Source organism: Diadema setosum, chromosome 14, assembly GCF_964275005.1.
Source record: "Diadema setosum chromosome 14, eeDiaSeto1, whole genome shotgun sequence".
Lineage (NCBI taxonomy): Eukaryota > Metazoa > Echinodermata > Echinoidea > Diadematoida > Diadematidae > Diadema > Diadema setosum.
The window spans coordinates 36233908-36258864 of record NC_092698.1 but is presented as its reverse complement, the minus strand read 5'-3'; the positions used below and the strand labels follow the sequence as shown (position 1 = coordinate 36258864).

The following is a 24957-nucleotide window of genomic DNA, read 5'->3' as shown; positions in this document are numbered from 1 at the left end:
GTAAAATAAAGTGAAAAATCAGTAGATTGACAGAATTTGAGCTAAATTGGATAGATCTGAATAATTTTGTCATACATCGAATGTCAGGAAGTCATATAATTTGTTGTCCAGATGACAATGTCCTGTCTTGCTGTCTTGAAATTTGATGAAGGAATCAAAATTCTTTGTTTTGGAGGGTTTGTCAAAATATCTGACTTATATCATATTCATAATCAGAACATAATAGAGTTGGAATCTTAGGTTAAAGGGATAGTACAATATTGGTGGACATGGGAATTGGGCTTTTAACTATTTGCAAGATACCAAGAAAACACTTATGAAATAGTACAGAGCATACCATTTTAAGAGGAATTCAACGTTTATTTGATGAAAATCGTGTTTGAAATGACTGAAACATCCAAAAATCAAAGTAAAACAAAGCAACTGTAATAAAGTGTGGGTCCCACACTTATTAGAATCGCTCTGTTTTGGATATCTCAGCCATTTCAAAACCAATTTTCATCAAATAAATGTTGAATTCCTCATGGAATTACATGCTCTTTCCTATTTCATAAGAGGTTTCTCATTATCTGACCAAAAAATGTTAGAAACCTGAAATTAGGTCTCAACCAAAACTATACGATCCCTTTAACATACGTCAACATAGGTACCAAGATTTTTGAATTCACAATGAAGTTACCTATCAAAGTATACCACGGCATTCAAACTGAGAGCATTTTCTTTAAAATAGTCTTTTTTTTTTCCTCTAAGTTGTGCCCATTCGTCGTTGTGATATCTCACCAGTTTCACCTATGAGAAGTAGTTTTCTCTGAGGTCGAATTTCTCATCAAGTAACTTTATATGGCCAGCATGAGCATAAGCTAAATTGGTATGTGGAACAAGGGAAATGTATGCTTTGATTATTATTTTGACTTCAAGGAACCAGAAATCAGAATGCACTGAAAATGTTGTGGATGCTGTCTGGTCCAGCATTCACTCTCTTAATCCCTCCCATGATCAAATTTTTGGCATCAAATTATTAAATGAGTATGTCTTGAACTTAAAAGCCGCCGCCTTTGCATATGAGCTGGTTTTGGTGACAAGGAGATAAAATACAGCTGGAAAATACAGCTGTACTGGAGAAACCTGTGAAGGAAAAAAAAAAAAAAACCCAACACACACACATACAAAAAAGACTGGCATGTAAATGCCTGCTCACAGCAATGTATTTGAGTTTTTTTTATTACGCCTTGTATGCATTGGTATGCTGCACATCTCTCCTGAGAAATGGTAAATGCTTGAGAAATTGTTGACCGGGGTGTCTGCAAGTCAAGAACCTCCCATTCAGGGTGAAGGGAGAAAGGGTTTTCGGACTCTCCCAGTCCGAAGCCGATGAATACGTTCTCTATGCCCCGTCGCCATTTTAGGCGATGGACGACTACTAGGGGAATTGCCGCCTCTCACCTCGCACAAAATGTTTCGCTCCCAGCTTTCTCTTCCTCAGCGTCCGTCCGCCTCCTCCTTTTATAGGGTGAATCCTTTGGAATATTCTGGGTGACAGACATCTCATTGTGTCTCGTCCTCGTTGACACTGATGGCTCCTGTGGGGATCGGGGACTTAAGAACCGAAGTTTGTGGCATGAAGCAATTTACGAATCCGTTGTAATTGTTCAAGAAGTCCAATGACCATCCCAGGGTGCATTTTCTAAAATTTTTGTCGTCGTTTTTTTTTTTTAAGGATTCCTGCAGTATTGCTGAGTGGATTAGAGGAACTAATTGTGTAGATGCAAAGTACTATCCTTCTGACTCTCTTGTTCCAATGTCTGGTCAGAATGTGAAGTCATGATTACAGCTTTTCTTGATTTACTCTTGCAGATTGCTTTAGTCTTCTTAATCCCATATATCAGCCAATGTCACTGACCCTCATGCCTACATTCATTAAAGGTACAAAACGTTCTGTTCAAGGACAGTCTCTTAGCAATTTTAGTTTTTAACTTTTCCCATCCCATAGATGTGGGGCATTTACAGTGGTATCCAAAGTGATCCTCGGCTATTGGGAATGCTGTTTTTTTCAGGCTGCAAGATACCACAGGGCATGACAAGCTAGGTTTTTGTTTTTGTTTTGTTTTTTTCCTAATGGAGGCATCGCCCTTGTTGAATCGACAATGAAGACTAATTTTATTAAAGATTACAGACATTAATTCCATTTTTCAGTTTTCCACCCCACCCCATATCTATGGAATGAGCGAATCGGTCAATCCACTTGGCTGCCTCATTGGGGTAGAGCTGGGTCTCGCCCCCTTTCGTAGCCGAGATCAGTTTGGCATTCCTCGTCTTTCTCTTCTTTCCTGTTTGGAGGGAGTTGTTGACAAAAGTTGCGACTCTTTAGCTGATGCCATTGATCTGTGGGAGTCATTAGCGTACCCTCACCTGCCTATTCTGCATACGATGCAAGTTGAAGCTGCAATGGCTGCTCCCCTACTTAGAGAGAGCAGTGAACCTAATTGCGTCTGTCAGTGTTTGATGCATTGTGAAAAGGTCAAAATGTTCGGGCCACTCACATCTCCGGCATCTGTGCGGGGCGCATCTGGATATCAAATTCTTTTAGAGACCGTGGAACTCGGGTACATACTTGTGACTCAAAAACTGAATCCAATTTACAACAGGTTTAGCATCGTTTGTTTCAGTCGCTGTGTGACTCAATTTCTGTGTGATGGTGGATTAATGCATATATGCTCAATATCTCAGTATCGTGAGTGAAACATGGATAGGTATGGCAGGCTGCAAACATTATTAAGCAAAGCTTCTGGATTTATGTGCATGTAAGGAGGTGGTTTAGGAGGCGGAGGATGAGAAATGGTGGGAGGAGTTGATGGACGAAGATCATGTTGAATGTTTCCGAAATGAAAACTAACTCAACCTGACTGTGGTGGTCAGGGAGAAATGTCAAGCGTAGGAACCTCTCGTAATGGGCCTGAATGTGGCCAGGTGTGAGGCCAGCATTTCAGGGCTTATAGTGCTCATCACTTCCAGGAAGGAAAACAAAACTAAATGAAGGAAAACAAAACTAAATGAAGGAATAGAAATGTTGTGCGAGTTGATTGTTAAAAGAGGCCCACCAGACTCCAATGCATGTATTCTAGTGTTGATAGGCACATGACCTTTTGCTGGAAAGATTTGCCCTACAAGTCATGGGGGAATTTCACTGTAAGAATTATCATCCTCTCCTTATTAAATTGGCAACTTTGAATTTTGTGCCATGTGTTTTATTTTAGAAAGATTAGAGGCAACTTGTTGAGATTCATGAATCTGCACAAAATTTTTAAAAAGCATTAAAATGTGCCAATTTCTGACAGAAGCATTCACTCATCTTCAGAAATGTGTTGCTAGTGTGAGGATCAGTGGAGAAAGAGACACATCTTTAATAGGTTGTTGGTAATTCCGCGACTGAAATATTGACGTATCACGGAAACAGGGCTCAAGTGAAAAGCAGAGTTTTCATTCTACCTAATGACATAAATGTTAAGAAATTATGGGAAAAGATATGAGATAAGACTACAGAATTGTGGTTTCTTGTTCTTGTCTAGGTTATATTTATTGATATCATTGATATATATGATATGATATATATGATATTGACATTTATTGATATCATTGTGTCTGAATTCAAGGCAATTCCACGAAGTCGATACACATGTCTTGAAGTTTACTTGCATGGCCTGCATATGCAGCAAATCTTGTTGTGGTTGGAAAGATGGACACTTCCACACCAGAGACACACATAATAATAATCGAAGATTAATATTGGGATGTATACAGATAGAGGCAGGCAGAGGAGAAGAGAGTATTGATAAAGCGATGAGATTGGATGTATCCATCTGCTGTGGTGATCAGTCTGGTCATGTGACTTGCTGGTGAGTGATGGATAGACTGTGAAGATGTCTAACTCCGCCATTTATCATTCCTTTTATCTAGTCTTCCACCGACGATCTTCTTGCACAATTTCCTTACAGTTCCTTTAGCCCTCAAATAATACCAAGAGGTTCCTTGCAATGTCAACGTCTTTTCTCTGAAAGATGCTATAAATTTTGTAGTTTTCCTGGAGATTTAATTGTGGAAAATGGTGATGCAGGGATGATGTGAACCAGACACAGGAACACAAAGTTTTACACACCCACACAATTTGCATGCTAAAAAGGGTTGTAGACTGTACCAGTGTCCCTTTTTATGCTATAGCGTCTGTGGCAGTAACACATATAACCAGTGTCTCTCTCTTGTTCTGTAAGGAATTTGTCAAGTTTTACTGGATGTACATAACTTTTCACCACCAAAATAATGTATTTCACGACAAGATACAAAGGGAAAAAATAATCAAGAGGATTGATAGAAAACCATTGCTGTTTGAATCTTACCTTATCATTGATCAGGCTGTCATGTGACATTCCAAAGAAGTTTGTAGCTATGTAACTGATACCTTTACTGATACCTAAAACTAATGGTTTTCCCCCATGTTTGTTTCAAAGAGAGTATCTTTGTTCTGTAAGATGAAGAAGAACATAGTATGATGGCATTTTGGTTTAATGTATTGAACAGAATCTCAGAGAAATGCTCATCTTGAGAAAATCTAAAATTATAAACATTTGAAAATTAAAACTCATCAGTGGTAATACACATCAGCAGTAATGCACATTGGTGGTAACATACATTGGGATAATGCACATGCGATAATATTAATTCTGCTAGTACCTCCACGGGAAGTTTGAGAAAAATGAATGATGTATGTTATCATCATCAGTTGAATGCTTTATTGCAGAAGAGTTATTTCTGACAAGACATGTACTCATGAATGGCTCGTTAGAGATAATTATAGTGACAGTCACAAAGTCTTGTCATAGTGTTGTCTTGAAAAAACAATGGAGACGGTGAGCCTATTATTACTGAAGCTAATTGGTGTTACAGGCATACTTGATTATTTTCTAATAATGTTTCTTCATTTCACGTTTGAAAACACTTTAAGACTTTCTGCAATATTCATTAGTGTTATCATTTTCACAATTTGGAATTCATAACTGAGTGTGGTGCACTCTCTTATAATATTCATTGAAAGTAATCTTTTCAAGATTTTAAATCTGAGGTCATTGGCATTCCATTAGCTTCTTTGTTTAAGTTTTTTTTTTTTGCTCAATTGATAGGTTTGTAATAAAAAAAAAATCATTGTATATCTTCAGTGGAATTGGGTTGTTCTTTAAATTATTTTGTTTTAGAATGATGTGCACTAGAATGTAAAATGATAAAATGACATCTCACCAAATGAAGAAAATGTATCATGCATCAATTAAGATTGAGATTAAAGTTAGGTTATTTCTTGTTTCCTATGGCAGAAATGTTACTTGGTAACAAAATGGCACAGAAAGCCAGAATTTGATATTTCCAGCTTATCATTATGAGCAATAAGAATCTTAGCAGTTTCAAGACGTTAAAATCTTAGGTTTTCACATTAGTTTCAAAGATAATCTCAAGCCTTAAATGAATGTAAAAATAAAAAAATAAAAAATGCTTTATAAGAGCCATGATTACTAATGTCATTCTTGCCTTTGAATAGAATTATTAAAGTTTACCTCATGTTTGACCAAAAGTTCTTCAATGGAAAAACATGTTGTCATTGTGTATGTAAATTCTTGTACTCTTCAAAGAAATGCTTATAAGCATCATTCCAACAATCATTTCACTATGTTTCTACATCTAAATCAAAGTTTGGTTCATTTCATGTGAGTTGATTAATGCTCTTACCCAACTCCACTGTGGTCCATTACCTCTGCAAGCCCTAAGCTTTTTCTATGGAATTGCAGCTTACAGAAATAAAAATCTAAAATGCCTCAGCACGCTTTTTTTTTTTGGGGGGGGGGGATGTTTGTATCAAGAGTCATAATTGTATGAAATGAACAGGCCGTTGTACTGACTGTGGCAGAAAGCCATTCTGGCTGTGGTTTGAGGGCCCTATAATGAACGCTTAGGCTATTTCTGGGCAATTGACATGAAGGGTAGACATCAAATCCCCTAACAGCAATTAGCACTAATGACTTTGAAGTGTCGCTGCCTGAATTTAGTGGGATTTTTTTTTTCTTTTTTAAATCTATATCACCAGCTCGAATCCGGAAGGTGTAAAGTCCATTGATTATTAGCTCTTAACGGCTGGTGGATTTCTAGAGAGTAGATGAGCGAGAATCATGGTATATTGACAAGAGCAATTTTTGTCCATTTACCAGTGAAGGATTTGCTGTATTTTGTTTTAAATCTGAAATATTCAAGTTATTAAAAAAAAAAATGAAAACTCTGTGATAACCATCCTCATTGATGTCATGATCTCGTTGCATATCTAACTTGTTATAATGAAGGACCGCTTCATACATGATTGAATATTCATCGAGCATCAGCATTTTTCATTAGGCCATATTATTGGTTTAGGGGTGGACCATGCATATACTATATGTCATACGATAAGAAGAAGATAAGTTTAGGGGTAAACTAGTGCAGTGATATTTGTGAAGAGGACCGGAGAGGGTTTTATTTTGTACTTTATCATGTTTCTGAAAATGGTATCACCAATGTTTTATCTCTTATGTAAAGTATACTAAATCTTGAGTAATGAAAGAATAAGGATTTCAATTCTGTTCTGCTGGCATTTGAATATTATAAATGCATGTCAGATTTGGATTTTTCGTTTTGTTTAATTGTTCACAAGTCAAAACTACAAACAATTCGTGCTTGCATGCATTTCAGCCACAGAATCTTAGCTCTAGACAGGGTGCTCACCAGTCAAAATTCTGCAAATGCTCTTCTAGCAAACTGTATTTTTGTACTGTTTATTTGATTTTACTTCCAGTGTAGATATCCTATTCGACTGGAAAATTCCGTTACCTCTGTTCTATTACAGAAATTGGCAAGTATGGCTTATATGAGAAGGCAATTATGCAAACCCACTTGTGCCTACATTTGCATGAAGAGAAGTAAATTGATATGATATCTGGTTGGATGACTCACAGAGTATGTCTTATTGGCTTTGAGAGGATGTTAAGATAGAGAGTGCAGCTTTTGAGATGCCCTCGATGAGTTAGGCTGCAACCATGGAATACATATTTAGGAAAGCCAAAAAACAAGATATTTTTGTCGCGCATGTAGAGAAGAGTCGGGCATTTACAAAGGCTTAAGGCAGACAGAACTGCAATATTTTATATGATTTCTTTTTCTGTATGTCTGTATTTTTCTTAAAATGAGCATTTGTACTGTAAAGAGTTTAGAATTTATTTTACTGTATGTATTCACTATCTGTTGCGGCAAAATATACATCAGTCGTATTCTACCAACAGCGTGTACTCATAATCATTTTGGTGATGGTAATGCTTAGAAGGGATGCTACTTAAAAGTAGATATCGTCGGTTGAGAATGATAAGGGCGCTAAGTTGCCACTAAACCCATAGTGTTCAAGACAACTTAACACCCTTCTCATTCTCAACAGACGATATATGATAACCAGACTCTGCTCTCTAAAGCTAATTGATGAACGATCGATCTCTGACGTAATAAAGCTACATGATTTATGACAAGGTGCATCATGACAGACCTGCTAATTCAGTATGAGCTTTATCTTTAATAGTGAATATCTATATTTGCTCTGTGAGTTTTCTTAGAATCACATCACAATTATATTCATCAAACAGTGAGCTGTTTACTGTGTTGGGTAAACATTAATGACAATGCACCTGTATCGTGTACTTGAACTGCATATAAATGTTAATGTTGAAGTTGATGCATACTTTACGTGTGCATCAAGACTTCTGCTGGTGTCATCCCCACATTGAAGGGAGATTTTCGGGCTTCTGTTTCCACCTGCACATAGTATGATGCTACAGTAGCAAACTCAATTTGAGATGAGCGTAACTTGATTTAGCCAGTGTCTGTGTCTCAGTTTTTCCCCCCTTTTTTGTGATATACCTGGTGTTTAGGAGGAAAGGCAAATGTAGCGAATCTAATTAGAGAGTGGGATGGGGGGGGGGGGGGTGGGGTGGATGACGCTGATGCAGTTTGGAGAAAAGATTCAAGACGGAGACTAATGATAACAACGTAATGAAATTTTCATAAAAATGATGAAAAATGAGAATGAGGCGAAAGGCAGGGTAGCTTCCAACGGGAGGTGAAGAAGTATGAGCAACCTGGGGACTTTATTATAGGAAAAGGAAAAAAAAAAGAGGAAGAAGGAGATGATACTGTGGTATCTAGTAGCTATGGTAATCTCTGTGTGTAGATTCCACTACTGTGTCAAGGGCATTGTGAGATTCATCTGCGAGTTTCAGCCTTCACTAAATCCACGAGCCTTTGAGGGAGACTGAGTGAAATTGAAGAGAAATATCAGAACACAGGAAATGTAATATCTCAGTGTGTGACCAATTTCTTTTCAGCTGTCCTTGGCAAGTGTGTTGACCAGCCTCATTCATACAAAAGCAATTTTTGCAAACCTTTCAAGAGGCCATTCAAAAACCACATCTCAGCATCTGATGTAGAATAGAAAGACAGGCCAGACATATACAGGGGAAAGATGATTCTTGAATTCATATTTTCACTGCAACACTATGATGACTTTGTTACTGTTAATATTTTTTTTTATACAGTATTAAAGTCAAAGTGGTTGTGTGTGTGTGTGTGTGTGTGTGTATGTGTGTGTGTGTTTGTTTGTTTGTTTGTTTGTTTATTTATTCATTTATTCATATATTTATTTATTTATTTATTTTCAAATTTGGGATTGTGCAATCTTAAGTGTATTCTCAATTGTCTGGATGACACGGATGAAGTTTTGTAATCTAGCCCGTAGCTGAAATCACCAATGTGGATGTGGGTATGTGGGACTATATAAGTGCAATTACATTTTAGTAATGAAGAATATTCATGTCAGTATGAGATGATGTGAACTGTGGTCACAAGTTGTGGTGCCATCGTTGTGGTGCCATCGTTGTGGTTAACAATGATAATACAGTAGGAGGCTATGATCATGGCTTTGGAAATTGATCAGAGCCCCAGTATATATGTATGATTACCAGCTCTATTGATTCAACCCGTTTAGGAGGAAATTTAGCACAACTAATAGTAGATAGCAGTGGACATTTTGTTTCTCTGTTCTACCACCAAACTATATGTCATATGTGACCATGCATCACAAAACGAACAAAAAGTCGCACACGCTGATTTTGTGTGAGGACTAGAAGAAGGTGAAATGGGTTAACCTAGCCGATCTTTACTTTTTCATATTTTCTGAAAGAGCAAGTCTTCTTCTACATTATGCTAAAATTTGGGATCATAAAACGGGTAAGAAAGTGTGTTTTTTAGCATTTTATCTCGGAAATATTCTTGGTAGAATAGTGTGATTGGGTGTGTCTTTAGAGTCCCCTTTTCATTTCTTAAAAACCTTGGACACACTCTTCACTTTCAACTCTAATAACCTTTGAAAGGATAATGCTACTGCTTTGAAAGTTGGCATAAATTATGAAAAGAATGTGTTAATAAGGCATGCTCAATTTCAATTTAATCTGATAATCCCTTCATTGTTGTTACTCCGGTGGTTTACATCCTGTTTTTGTCCAATTCATCGCACAACCAGCAGGGCTCAGTAAAGATTTAGCGCTTGAATAGACACTGTACTTCAGAGCCTCATTTCTCAGTTTACACTTTTCCTGAGTGTGTGCTTTCTTTCCAATATTGAGATAGGTTAGGAGAGTCCATTTGATTTGAGTTATACACCATTTTAAAGCTTAAGGTCTGCTCTTTCACAATATGCTCTTAACTAAGATTTCAAGTGTGGCGACTTTCTGTTTGTTTTGTGGTGCAGGGTCACATATGGTTCAGATACATCTGAAGGGAAAGGACATGATGCAATTCCTTTGAACAGTTGCTCTGCAAATATCCATACAGCCATCTTCAAAATCTGTGGCACTGGTTCCTCAGCATTATTATTATCTTTTTTTTTAGTAACAGTTTGTATATATATGACAATAATAGTTTTGGATAAATTTTACCCTTTTAAGCAACAATGACTTCAAGCAGACAGAGATGTCAGCACATTCCTGTTGTTGTCTTCATCTATGGCAGACTTTCTACTAATATTTGATGCTAATGACAAATGATCAGCACGTGTTAATATCAGATGACGAAGTCTGTCGTTACAGACGCAATAGAGAAAAATATTGATGAAATGTTTTTGTATTTGTAAGGCAATGACCTTGTAGTTTTAGCAATTTTTGTTTTGTTTTTCTGACAGAGAAACATGTATTGTGCATTTGATAAAATGGTTACAGATACATCAAGCATTACCTGTGGCTAAATCTCAGTAAAATGTCAGGAGTGCTGTTGTCATATTGTTTTGAAGACTTCATATGAAACTTGATATGCAAGGAAATGATACTTAAAAGGAATTTAAAGTGATGTAAAATACTCTGCATTGAAGAATCCGCCCTCCGTATGATGAGGTTGTTTGTATCATATATTCCCGGTATCTTCTTGAGAAAACTCCGGTAGTCAGTTTCACCCTTCTGACCCTGTCTTTCAGCAATAGCTGCTTTATCCTAAGGTTCTCTGTCTCTAGACAGGGAACAGTACCTCTAGCGAAAATGGAAATTCACCTGCTAGGGGAGGAGTTAGACTTTGGATGTGGTTTAGGTGGATGGCTCACAAAGGTGATAAAGAGATGGAGAAAAACATCCAGATCATAAATCAAAGGGTGGATTAAATAAAAATGTCGCTGTTTTGTCTCCAGGACATGCTTGTGTTAAGGATGACTCTGCAAGAGGAGAAAGTGTGCATCACATTCATGTTTGAAATCTATCATGATTTTCTTTTCATATCTCAGATACGGAGGTAGCTACAATGTAGATGCAAAAGGTGCATGTTGCAAAATGTAGCTAGGCTCAAGTATTATTACTGAGGAGGGGAGAAGAAAGCATACCATGAGTACGAAAAGACATACGAACCGTTTTCTCTTCTGCAAAAGTCATTTCATTTTGTCACCAACATCATTGTAATCGTCAGTCATCATCATCATCATCATCATCATCATCATCATCATCATCATCATCATCATCATTATCATCATCAGCGTGGTCATCAGTATAATTATTTATCATCACTATTATCATCATTATCGTCATTATCATCATTAGTATCATCATTGGTGTCATCATTATCATCATCATTATCATTATGTCAATCATCAACTGTCATCTTCGTAACCACCATCACAATGGCTTCTGTCGTTGAGATCCTCCTTGCCACCAGTCTCATCCGTATGGTTGCCTCGCTGTCTCCGCCATCACTGCCATGATTTACAGTACCTTGTAGCCAGCAAGATGGTATCAAAAAGGGGCTGTCTGTTTTTAGATGGATCTTAATGCATGCCGGGGAGCCGTTGGGTGATGCATCCGATGTTACAACGAGTGAGCTTGGGTACATCCTCCTCAATTCTTCAGGAACGAAAGAGTAGAATGGCTGTGTTTGCTAGTGATGATTCCTCTTGCCGTTGAATTATTCAGTGTCCCCATTATATATCAACTGTAATACCAGCGTGAGCCACCATGTAAGCAGGTGCCTGCCTCACCAGCAAAGTGGCGGTGCCACTCAAAATTCCGGTCCTGCCTTTGCCCCCCATCTACATTACACGCCAGCTCATCCAAGGGGAAATTAAAATGCAGATCTCCTTCCTTGTCTGTTCTCCTTCTTGCCATTGTCTGACTACGCCTTCCCTTCATCGCCTTACTGGTCTCCACCTCCCCCCCCCCCCATGGCTTCCTTTTCAAAATGAAGATTGTCTTCCCTGACTCCAACTTATTATCGCTGGTGTCATGATACTTCTCCAACTTCCAAACAGCCTCCTCCACCATGTAAGCCATTATGTAGCCTCCTTCTGACTGTTCCTTCATCTTATTTTTTTTTCTTCCCCTTTGGTTTTCTACCATTATTTCTCTCAAAGGGACAATTGGAACCATGACAACTGTCAGTGAAGTGACTCTTAGGGATATGTCAAAGCTAGTCACTGTCATTTCTTTCAAATTTTCATTGAAAGGCATTATTTCTTGTCATGGGGCCCTTTGGATTCGATGAAATAGTTATCTGTTGGTAGAATCGGCTCGGTTCACATCTTACTGAGACAACGAGAAAGTGATTTGTATTCAAAATGCAGTTTTGATATGTCTACTGGGGATGGAGTAAACTTTTGAAATCTTAGTCAATCTGTGTGAAAATCATTCTCTTCATTAATATTACGATTTTGACTTTACATGATCTTGTGTGTTTACTTTATGATGCTTTGCCTAATTTTCATACGTTTTCCTTCCCTTGTCAAGTTGGGGCTTTCTTAACAAGTAACTACCCTAAAACTCTGTGTAAAGCTTAGAAATTAGAGTACTTGTAGACTGGGAGGTGGTACAACTTCTCAAATTCATTGAAGTTTTTCTATTACCCTTAGCTCCATATGCATGCAGTACAACACCATCTGAGGTTTATCAGGGTGAAGGGATGCAGTGATGCATTACAGTCTTGAGTTCTTGCTGGAAGTCAGGCCCAACATTGATAGCATCCATTAACCCGTTGAGGATGAGCTGAATTTGCTACTAGATAGACATCTGCCAAAGTCATAGACACCTGCCCGAGCATACTCTTGACTGGTCTTCAGAGGGTTAAAGTCCTCCTGGAGGAACCTCCTTGGTATCTCAACCAAGCATCCAGTCATCCTGGTATGGGGAATCCTGTTAGACCCAGGCTTTATCCACCTCATGCTAGTCATTTTGTAAACTTGGGAAGTTATTACTATCAATTTTTTCTTGAATGTAGATGCTGTGAAAGAGAAGCAACCATTAGTGGCACACTAAAGTTTGGTTTCAGGGTTGTGAGATATGATAGATACCCACATATTTCACAATATATGCAACAGTAACCCATTTTTTCTACTGGTCTGACCTGTCTGTTGGATCAGTAGGTACCTAGTTTTTTGTTTTTTGTTTTTATTTTTTACTGATCCATTCCTGAAAAGTTACTGGTCCAACAGTGATTTTTACTGGTCAGGAACTGTGAGACCATTGCCTGTGTGCAGCGTTGATATATGGACCAGTCATTTAAGATTGCATACATTTGATGAGGGTTACATCCAAAAGTTACACAATTAATGCACATGAAAGAGAGTGTACTGTGTACATTATTACAGTCAGCTGAAAAAAAAAGAAGAAGAAATAAATACCTTAATATTTATTAGTGTATCGGACATGCTTTGGTGCGAAGTGGGTGTGTTTGATTTTGAGCAGAACAATCAGAATGTGATTTCCGCTCTTCAGCCTAGCATCTCATGTAACATTAGAGCCTGCCATTAAAGGACAAGTCCACCTTCATATACATATGGATTGAGTGAATGCAGCAATGTTAGTAGAACACATCAGTGAAAGTTTGGGGGAAATCGGACAATCCGTTCAAAAGTTATGAATTTTTAAAGTATCTGCGTAGTCACTGCTGGATGAGAAGACTACTACAGTGTATGATGTCATATGGTACAACCATATAAAGAAAATAAAAAAAGAATTTCACAAAACTTTACTTTTTTTAATAAAGTGCACATTTCTTCGACTTGTTACCGACATATGTTAAGGGTAATATTATTTCCCCTGCCTTCTGAAAGAGAGAAGTCAAGTGTTCTTTTGTTATCCAAGAAAAGTGAAAATATGTTGAATTTTCTTTATTCTTTCTTTATATCGTTGTACTCATGTGACATTACAAGCTATGGTAGTCTTCTCATTCAGCCTTGAGTAAGCAGAAACTTCAAAAATTCATAACTTTTGAACAGATTGTCCGATTTTCCTCAAACTCTCAATGATGTGCTCTACTAATATTGCTGCACTCACTCATCCCACATGTCTATGAAGGTGAACTTGTCCTTTAATATCAGTTTGCAGTATTGTAGTATGTGTATTACAATGCTGAAAGAATCTTGACATCTGTTTCTTTCAAACAAAACTGTGAGATGCTGATAGCTTGTAACCTCACATTCCTTGTTAAGACACAAATAGAGATATATACAAACACACGCATATAAATACAAGTGTTTATAAACAAACACCTACATACACAAACACACACATACACTCACACGCATTCACTCATGCACTGACAGAGTGTATGCGTTTTAATGGTGATGCACTGTTTAGTGTTAAAGAACTATATTTGGTTTTGTTTTATGTAAGCAATTGTCTACTATGATCATCCCCAATTATTAGAGGCAGTCTAAATTTCAAGAGAAGGTTGCAGTTTGTATTTATCACCACTAACTTGTATAGCTGCTAATTCCGGTGACCATGAGTTCAATTAGCGTGCCTGGAACAAGAATCAGGTACCTGCCCATAGAATTTGAAGGCATACTGCTGATGCTATGACATATATCCATTTTTTTTTAATATCCATTTTTTTTTTTTTTAAATTAGGAATAGACATATTCACGTTGCCAGTTACACAACAGTAGGGATAGAATGCCCAAGTTATTTTTGTTTCGTGATGATATTGAATATGCATTGATATGAAGATTGGAATCTATTGCTCAGTCATCGTATTATGTGTGACAGGATGAATATGATGTGTGGGAAGTTAGTATTTATTAACTCATAGCGACAAGATTCTCATATTACCATAAACATAGCCAGTCTTAACCAGTTGAAGACTGCAGTGGTAGGTTCCGAGAGTACTCGGGCAGGTGTCTATGGGAAATGCCCATTATAGCAAAATCAGCCTGTCCTCATTGGGTTCAGAGGGATTAGGTAGGTATGGAGGTTATCGTCCAATCATTGGAGAAGGTTTTGGTGACATGATGTGCACCTCTTGTGATGTGTACTCAAGACCCCAAACCCTTTTTACCCCGTGATGGCGAACCCTCTTCAGCTTGGCTGACAACTTTTGACCTCTGACCTAACAGTCTTCCAGAGATGCCAATTTAGTGAGTAGTGATTGATAAGCTTTCAGGGGAATAAACTTCTACATGAAAATGGCTGGAAAAGGTTATAGTGGGTCCATAAACAATGGAACCTGTCTCTAATGAAAATGCAAGGTTTGTGTTGTTGATGAATGTGTTTACCCCAGGGAGTTGGTTTTTGGAACTCAATGGCGGAATTGATGCCAGCATGACTATTCGTAAGTGGGTCTCAGGGGTAGTGATTAAGCTTTTCAAGTGCAGAGTTGGATTTAGCAACACCTTAAAGATGCTACAGACATTGGAAAAGTGATGAGGTGCAGCTATGTACATTTCTGAACAAAAACTGGATGAATGTTCAGATGTTGTGAGAGAAAATGAGATTTATGAAAAGTGTACCTATGCAAGAAATTATGGGCTTCAATTTTCCATAGTGAAATTGTTTTAGAGATGGGGGGGGGGGGGGAATTGGGCTAGTTTGGTCTATATATAATGCAATTCCATTCCATTTTGCTTTGCAATTGCCTTTTTTTTTTCATTTTGTATCATCTGAACAAGTGAGATGCTTGTAGTAGTGATTCTCACCTGTCAACTTTTAACTTCTGCTGTATAAAAAAAAGTACACAAGAAGGCAATATTTTCGTTGACGTTGTCCAAATGATGTAAATGTTTTGTTGTCTTTTACAAAAATACCAGTTGAGTTTACTTTCCTTTTGTAATATGAATGGAAATTGATAGATACCATTTAAAAGAGTGTCTGTGAAGAGGGAGAGAGTAGGAAAGTCTTGGGAGTGATGTTTTAGATCAACTGTACAGGCTCGACCTGATTCAGTTTTAAGAAAGGGGTTCAAATATGCAAGGCCTTGTGCAATATGGATGGTTCCCTCGATGGTCTCAGACCACCTCTGTTGGTTAACGATTCATCTTCAAGATACCGATGCCTTTTTTTCTCTCGTAAATACTAGAGATGTGAGGGTTGCGGAAAGGCCAACATTTGGTACGGGGATTCAGGCTCCTCAAGGCAAACCTTGAACTCGTAAGGGCAAGTGGCTAATCCACCAGGGGAACTAAACCTGTTTCATTTATCCACCACCACGGCAACCCCAGCTGCTCTCATCCCCGTGGGTCAAGCTCAGGGGTCATGTGGGAAGAGTTATTGGATGCAGGTGAATTTTTTTGCTCTTAATATTTCAGGGAATGCCAGGAACATCAGAGAGCAGGGATTTAGCTGAACATAGCCTTGGAGAGGTCTTGTTTTTCTTTTCTTTTTTTTTAACTTTTTGTTATCTTTCTGAATTGTAAGGGGATAAAGGAGGCTGACTGGAGTTCAGAGTCAAGGGATTAATGTAGGTCTTTTCTCACCTGTCACACATTTTAGAGAATAACTCGAGACAGGGTGGTAGCAGAGAGAAAAGGATGGAGCGATAGGAGAAGAAAGACAGGTAAAGAACTGGTGCTCTTAGCAAGATGAAAAGAAGGAAGGAAACAAAGATTGTGAGAAAATGTTTAGAGGAAAAGGCAAAGTAGTTGAGGTTAGTGGTGCAAACAGACCAAGAAAGAAAGAGACAAGAAATATGACAAAGTCTGCATGCAAACAGTGTGTAAAGAGAAGTAGAAGAAATAGAGACAACAGTAGATAGGACACGCAGAGAAGCAGAAGGCATGATAAGAACCTCCAGAAGCATTCATGGTCAGGGAGAGGTTAAAATAATGCAGTGTGCAGATATGGTTAAAGGGATCGTATAGTTTTGGTTAAGACCCAATTTTAGGTTTCTAACATTATTTGGTGAGATAATGAGAAACCTCTTATGAAATATGAAAGAGCATGTAATTCTATGAGGAATTCAATGTTTATTTGATGAAAATTGTGGTTTTGAAATGGCTGAGATATAAAAAAAGAGCGATTCTAATAAAATGTGGGACCCACACTTCATTACGATCGCTTTGTTTTACTTTGTTTTTGGATGTTTCAGTCATTCCAAACTTGATTTTCATCAAATAAACTTTGAATTGCTCTTAAAATGGTATGCTCTGTACTAAATCATAAGTGTTTTCTTGGTATCTTGCAAAAAGTTAAAAGCCCAATTCTCATCTCCACCAATACTGTACTATCCCTTTAAAGGGATAGTATAGTTTTGGTTGAGATGTGAGATTCAGATTTGCACTTTTTGCAAGATAATCAGAAACCACTTATAAAATATTGAAGAGCATACAGTTCTAAGAGGAAATCAAAAGTTCATTCAATGAAAATCGTTACTGAAGTGGCTGAGATATCCAAAAATAAAATTAAAACAGAGTGGTCCAAATAAAAGATGGGTCCCACTTTTTATTCAGAACTCTTTGTTTTTGGATATCTCAGCAATTTCAGAATCAATTTTCAACAAATAAATTTTGGACTCCTCTTTAGAATTGTGTGCTCTTTCATATTAGATAAGATGTTTTTCATCATTTCACAAAAAAAAAAAAGTTGGAAACCTGAAGCTCCATTTCAACCAGTACTATACATCCCTTTAACTGTTACTTCAGTAAAACAAGTTTATCAATTTTCTTAGAGAGAAGGTAGGGGAGAGGAGTTGGGGGGGGGGGGGGAGAAGGATGGTAGAGGTGGAGGGAAGGAGAAGAGGTCATACTGTCTTCGAAACGTGAGTCTTGTTGGATTCATCGAGGGGATAGGGAGCCGAGATATGTGGCCAGAAGTCCTCCCAGAACATGTCCATGCACGTGTATTCACCGGCCTCATTGATGCTCTCAGTCACATTCAATCTGGTATTTATTGATTGAGATTGTTGACTGACAGTAGGCTTCAAGATATGGACAGCCTTCCCACGAGCCACCGTCCAGGGTCTGGTCACTCCTCGGCATCTTGAGGCGAGGAAGTCGTACGGAAGACTTTTTAAAGCATGCCTGGTCACAAAAAGTTCTCATAAATGGGATGGGGGGGGGGGTGGCAGAAGAATAACCAGTGTGAAATATACATGAACTTATTTCCTCCCCTATGTATCGATGGGAGTTCTGAACCCGTGGCAAGCTGAATGTGCAGGCGCCGTCATGCCAAAAACTACAATCAAACCGTGACGCTAGAACACCCTCCAATGCCGGCATGGCTGTGACCCGGCTAGCCTAATCAATATTGAAGCAGAGTCGGATGAAGAGGAGAAAGATTAGGAAGAGGGCAAAAGGAAGAATGGGAAGCAGATGAAGTAATTGCAGGAGAAAAAAACAAGGAGATGAAGAAAGAAGGAAGATTAGGTAGAGGAGGGAACAAAGAAGGAACAAAAAAGAAAGATGAAAAAGGAAAAGATAAGTAAGAGAAGGAGGTGATGGACAATGGACATGAATGAGGATGGTAATGAGAGGTGGACATTGATTGGAAGGACTTTGAAGAAGATTTCAGTGATGTAAATGAGTAAAGGATTCATCAAAGGAGTATATTGCAGTTTAGTGTTCACAAATCTTTTTCAATGTTTAAACATCTTCCATCTTGGCCTACACTCCCTTCAATTCAAATGTTGGGGTAGAAATATTGAGGTAGATATCTTTGTTTGCCAAACTTGGTAAGGAGCTCGACAGAAGGGGGTGGGGTGCTTGGCGCAAGTTGCTACCTATGTGGTAGATTTATCACAGCATAAATCTCATCATAACTAGCTAACATTGACGTAACTACTCCGGCTTGTTTGTATGTTATGTGTGGCTGCGAGATGTTCAAAGCTTTCAACGGAAGTAGCACAGAAGGTTAAAGAATGCCTCTGGCTAATAGAAAATGCAATGTGGTATAGATTTGATGCATCCTTTTCTAATAACAACCATTCCCATGAGATTAAAATCTGTGGAATAATGGAGGATTTGTCAAGGAGTTTATTAACGCACCCAAGGAATTGTCAATGACGTCAAAAAATTGCCATGTACTATACTGATTCTGATAGCCAGTTGAATTTATTTATTTTAGGAAGATTGAGGGTGTAAGAATAAGAGTTTGGTCGTGCATGTTTGTGTGATTATTTAAACAGTGATTTAAAGTATCAAATTGGCTCACCGGGGATTTTCAGCACTGCGTAATAAATGTCAAGTTATTTTATGACAGCATAAATATATGAGTCTACTGTAGTCTCTCTCTTGTGTACAATATTTGTGTCTCCAATATATGTTTTTCCTGCTATGAAAGTATCTAGTTTTTCTCAGAACCTGTTCTGATTTAGGTGCACTTGACTTGGTATGAATAGAAAGTGTTTGGGTGTTCATTGAACCTTCATCAGGTTTTATTCTCTTATAGTCTTCCTGTGTGTCCTTATCTGAGAAAAACTCCCTGATGGAAAAGGCGCAGTTGGAGAATGGAATGGAAAGTTTTGTTTTCTATCAGAAGAGTAATGTAATGTATGTCACTGGTGTATTGATGAGAACTGTTTGTTTGTTTGTTTGTTTGTTTTATTTACAGTAAAAAAAAAACACTATCAGCCTTAGGGCTGTTTTTCATTATGTCCATATATGAGTGTACAGCATATAAAACAACACAGTATGATACAGAACAAAAGATAACATTCACACTAGGAGAAATATCATATTGGCAAGCAACAACAGCAACAATGACAGAGGCTGACTAAAGTTTTTAAAAAGTCATGTGGGTAGAAAAAAAAAACCACATTCATTTACAATATTACAGATCATGTTATGTTAAGACATGTGAATAGACAGAGCCGAAAAAGAATCTAGATTATCAACAAAAAAGTGTATATACAAAGAAAGATCATGGATTATACAGATCTGAAATCACATGATGAGAATTGTCAAGAGTTGTTCTTTATATTCTGGAATGTAGAAGTGTTTCTCGAGACACTACGTATGTGCCTCCATGTGTGTGTGTCTCTCTCTCTCCTTCTCTCCCTCACACACTCACACACACACACACACACACACACACACACACACACACACACACACACTCTCTCTCTCCCTCACTCCTGTGCGTCTGGCTCTCCCCCTACCTCCGGGTGGCGTGATTTCGATGGAGCGTCCAAATAGAGACAAGCAGCATCCCTCTTCAAACAACGTGAAACACATGTGTGAGCAAATATTAGCATGGTTTGAGCTGACATCTCAGCCACCGGGAGTGGAGGCATGCGTATGTGTTGGCCAAGCGAGATAAAACGCTTCTTTTTTTATTCACCGAAAGATGCCTCCAATTCAGCATTATTCATTGTTATGCACTGTGGGTTCAGTCAAACTTCCAAGGAGGGGGTGAAGGGGGAAGATGCTGTGGGGAGTGCCTTGGGATTTTTAAATGTAGGTATTTTTTTTTTCCTGGTCTCTCTGTTCTTCAAGTAGGGAAGCGATATGGTCGAAGGTAATGACACGGCGTGCATGTACATGGTGAAGGAATATGAGGAGTGTAATTGAAAGTTCCTGGAACGAGTTAAGAACACCGCCAATATTAGCGCTGTGTTCAAGATTGAATCATGGATTGTTGGCGGATCAAGGATATGCCCAGGGGTTGTGATCAATACAATATTGATACGTTTGCGCATATCTGCTAGTATTAGTTTTCAAGTTATGAGAGACAGAGAGAGACAGAGAAAGAGAAAGGGAAAAGAGAAAGAGGCTCGGTGGACAGATGGCTAGGGAATAACAGAATCATTCTGAGAAAAATAGATGTTAACGAAAAGAAAATAGCAAGAGGTAATCTAGTAACGAGCTAGAGTTGATTGATTCAATCTTCACAAGTTGGGAATTTGATTGTTAATAATGCCGCTACGTAAGAAGTTAGAAATGAAAGAGTAGCAAGAAAGAGCAACAGCTATCAAGAAGCTTATCCAACAGAAAACATGATTTTTCTTGGTGCATCGCCAGCCCTGACATTCTGTGAATAATACACTATGATGGAAAATAATTCAAAGGTATAATATCGTCAGAAAGACCTGTATATCTTACAAGTAATGACTAAGCCAAACAATAGTGGCACTGCTCCAAAAACCAAAAACCAAAACAAAACAAATTGAAAAACCCTACCAAAGCATTCCTACTGCTGAATACAGTGGCCGGTTGGCTTCAGCCAGATATTGGTGTCTTTCCAGGGAGGAAGGTTGCCTTAAATTGGCAATGAACTTTCTATCTGGTGTAATTCCACTCTTTATCCGCGTTTAGTCCTCTGCGAGGCATAGTGCATCTCAAATGACTCCATATTAAATCTGCGTCTTGCTCAAGTCCCCAAATCAGGACTGATCCGTCTCCAGAAATTGTTCCTGTCACACTTCATTTGCCCCCCCTCGCCGGCCAGGTTTCCATGCACTCACTGGCTCACTACTGGCCAGAGGGCAGACGTTTTTTTCCCCCCCTCCCCCAATTCTTTTCCAATCAAATGTATTTATAATTACTGTAAATGGAAGAGGTTAGTAGCGGCGTTTGGCCGTGAAACCGAGCCCGGCATTCTGATTCTTATCATGACGGACATGCTGAAAGGCTGCCCTGATTAACGTTGTGACCAAACCCAGTGGAGGATTCATTAAAGCATCCATTCTGTCCCTCCATCTCTCCACCTCATTCTCAAAACTGGTTGGATTGCGGCCCTTCGATCTTTTCGGAGGCTCATTTACCGACATCTTTGGCGAGCATCAGAAACTGGAGACCTTCTTGGTTGTATTTTATGGTCTCCATAACGAAGCTCTTGGCCTAATTTGCGCTCGTCGTCGTCGCTACTCCAACAGTGATGGTATTTGCTCACAGATGAATGAAGAAAGGCACTCTTGTGAACGAGTCCTTTCTCCCACCAACGGGAGAGAGGAGTGCAGGTGCGTTAGTATGTGTGAACACCTTTGTCTGACTGTTTGTCTGTAGGTATATGGATGTTCTGAACAGCAAGGGATTGTTGTAAATCACATGCTAGAGAGAGAGAGAGCCATATGGCAAGGGGGGGGGGGGATTCTTGGCCCCCCCCCATCCCGAACTTGGGGCTCTCCAGTCATAAAAGTTGGACAGATATCATCCTGCTTGCACTTTTTGCCCAGCGGTTTAAAATTGCATCCTCAGTCAACACGCTGTCGGCACTTTTCATAGACGATTTATGAAAGAAGCTCAAACAGGGGACGTGTTAGGTGTCCGAGTTCTCTGCAAAAAGAGAAAAAAAAAGTGCAATTAATTACCCTCCGTAGATTTCCAGGGTTGCTATAGTACAGGCACCCCATAATTTTTGAGATATGAAATGGCTTGCTGTGTATTCAGAGGTATGCTTGTCTGTGGAGATAATCCCTTTAGAGGAACAAGCCTGGATCAGGGAGCAAAAATCATGAGTACTGTTTTAAGCATCAAACAATTGAAGGAATTTGAGACATTTCTGAAGAAAATGGCACGGGGGGGGGGGGGTGGATGGGAGGCAGATAAATTTGTTTCTAAAAGATCTGCTATGACACGTGAAAAATTTGAAAGAGGAGAGTTTGTGTGTGAATAACACTACAATGTACAATTAACAGATGACTACATATTATCCATGAAATCATTATTGATGTGTATTCATTCAAGTATCAAGTTGTAATAATATTATAAAAATTCAAATTTTGCTTTTATGACAGTTTAGAAATTAGAAATTTAATTTGAGTGGCCAAATTTATGTCTTCATGATGCATTGTACTTTGTTCTGAGGAGCGAAGTGTAGGAACCTATAATGCAGTTGTAGCATTCTATCCAGATGAACAAATCTTCGAAACTTGGTAGGAAAATGCCAGTGAAGTATAGTATACAGGCATGCATTATGCACTGTGACACAACCCACTCAAATCTATAGAGGGTAGGTACAAAAGGAATAATCAATGAGTAGTGAGAAACCATTAAACACCCCCATGTGATTAGGTTGGAAATAGAGTCAGCTAGATGGCCTCAGTCCTACATCTTTTATTTTGTCAAGAAAACCAATATTTTGTCAAGAATTCCAACTGTTTTGTAGACAGTAGACATGGATTACCAGGATAACACTGAACAGCATATAAAGTACTACATGTAAGATAATCTTATCTGTTTGAAAAAAGAAAAGAAAAAGAAAGTATGATGGATACTTTGTCTGACAGTCGGCACACCTTGAGGCTAACGTTGCAGCAGAAATTTTATTTCATGAATTTGCATTTGTGTTTGTGCGTGCTATGTTTTAAGTTCACATGTGCTTTCAACAACCATGCATTCATTCATAGGTCGTGGGGTGCATGTATAGAGCTTTCCCAAGGGATTTCGATGCAGGGTCTGCCCCTCAAATATTCAAGACTGCTTTCCAAAGGAGGGAGAATCCCTCTGGGCTCCATCCTCCTAGCCCTGGTCGCTATCCTAATGACCTTCCCCTCAGCCTCATCATTAAACAATGAGAGGAGACTGAGCCTTGAGTAACTGAATTCCACCACAGAGAGCAGAGGTGAGGAACAGAAGGTTGTAGTACACAGAGAGGTAACTTGTGAGCCCGCAGCAATCGCTTCCGATTGTCCATTCAGTTGAAGTTCATGCTGATCTTGCCCACGGGCAGTGTTCCAGCATACCATCTCCCCCCCCCCCTTTTCTTTCCTTTTGCATGGGTAAAAAGACATGTCCCTATCACTGGAGTCTTCTCGTGCAAGAAAGCACAGCATTGAGAGAGCCGACAGTCAGTCAGTCAGTCTTGGCCTCCAGCAGTCATCAAACATGCTCCAATCCAGAATGGTTTTACTTAAATCTGTAGAGAAAATCAAATGCTTTAATGTTGTTTTGTAGGTTCTGTGTCAAAGTGAGTCCGTATATATATGAATTTTATCATTTTTGTTAATATTGATGTAAATGTACGCCATTGGCATGCCAATTATATAGTTTTATAATGCTTGCCACTTTATTTGTAAATGCTAGGACTTGCTGTGCCACGTCAACTTTTAAGGATTCAAAAAGGTCAGAGTTTGATAAAGGGGAGGAAAAAGAAATGTCTAGCAATGAAAGCAGGTCATAATGAGTCCATTGGGTACTGGTCATGGTTGTAACGATGTAATATACTCATATATTCTTGTTAAAGAATATACAAGTTACGAGTGGAATATAACAATAGGACGAGCATCTAAACAGCCATTTTGGAAAATATCAAAAAAATGCTTGCTTTGGCATTCAGCAATGAGCATACAACTCCCTTGTGAGAGTACAGCACAGTGAAAAAAGAAAGTGCTCTTTCACTGAAATGGAGGTCACATGTTCAGTTGGTATCTACTTTTTATCAGACACGTCATTTCATTGACATCTTGGGCATGTATTTAGTTAGACTGAAAAAAAAAAGAAGGAAAGTACCGCTATTGGTCTTCTTCAGCACGTAATGTCTATCGCCTCATCACGATCCGCATCAGTACAGAGTATCGCATTACGATTTGAGTTGGCGATTGTGGATTGGAGCAGAATTCACATAAAGTGTTAGGTGAATGTACACATTGCACAGAGATATTTCCCAACCAGAAGCAGCAGCACTTTGTACCCGCGACCTGTACTTCTTTCATGCCACAAGACAGTGTTTTTTAGGAGGCGAGGTCCTTCCTTGATCGACAGTATCAAGTTGAAGAGCTGCTACAGTGTACTTTCTGTTGCCATGGAGATTTGTGTATATGAAGGTTAAGGTCAGTCTTCAATGATTTCAGCGTTTTATCCAGTGAGTCAAGTGAAAGGGAGGAGGAAGCAGAGAGGGGGAAAGAGGAAAAGTTTGACCGTGCCTTTCTGCTGGGTCAACCAGCCTGTTCCTGTGCTGGAGAGGGGTAAAAACCAACATTAGGGTAACCGTTTTCCCACTCTTAATGGATTAATTTGATTGGCTGCAGGGAGGTAGCGCCGTAGCTGACAGTCGCCCCAATCGACATTCAATACCCCAGCGTGTTTGTTCACATTATGCACCCCGGGAGCCCTGCGGAGACACAGTTCATAACCTAGAAATGGTAACCGGTCGCTGGGTGTAATGCAATCACACTGCTCCAGGAATGCTGGTTCCTTGGTTTCTGCATCCCAGGTGCGATTCCACCACTGGTTTT

At 38.8% G+C, this 24957-nt stretch overlaps 1 protein-coding gene across 3 annotated transcripts in view; it reads left to right on the top strand.

Annotated features, from left to right (window-relative positions):
• Positions 1-24957, top strand: part of LOC140238094 (poly(rC)-binding protein 3-like) — a 236303-nt gene that overhangs the window by 153690 nt on the left and 57656 nt on the right. The gene's annotated exons all lie outside the window — the stretch shown is intronic.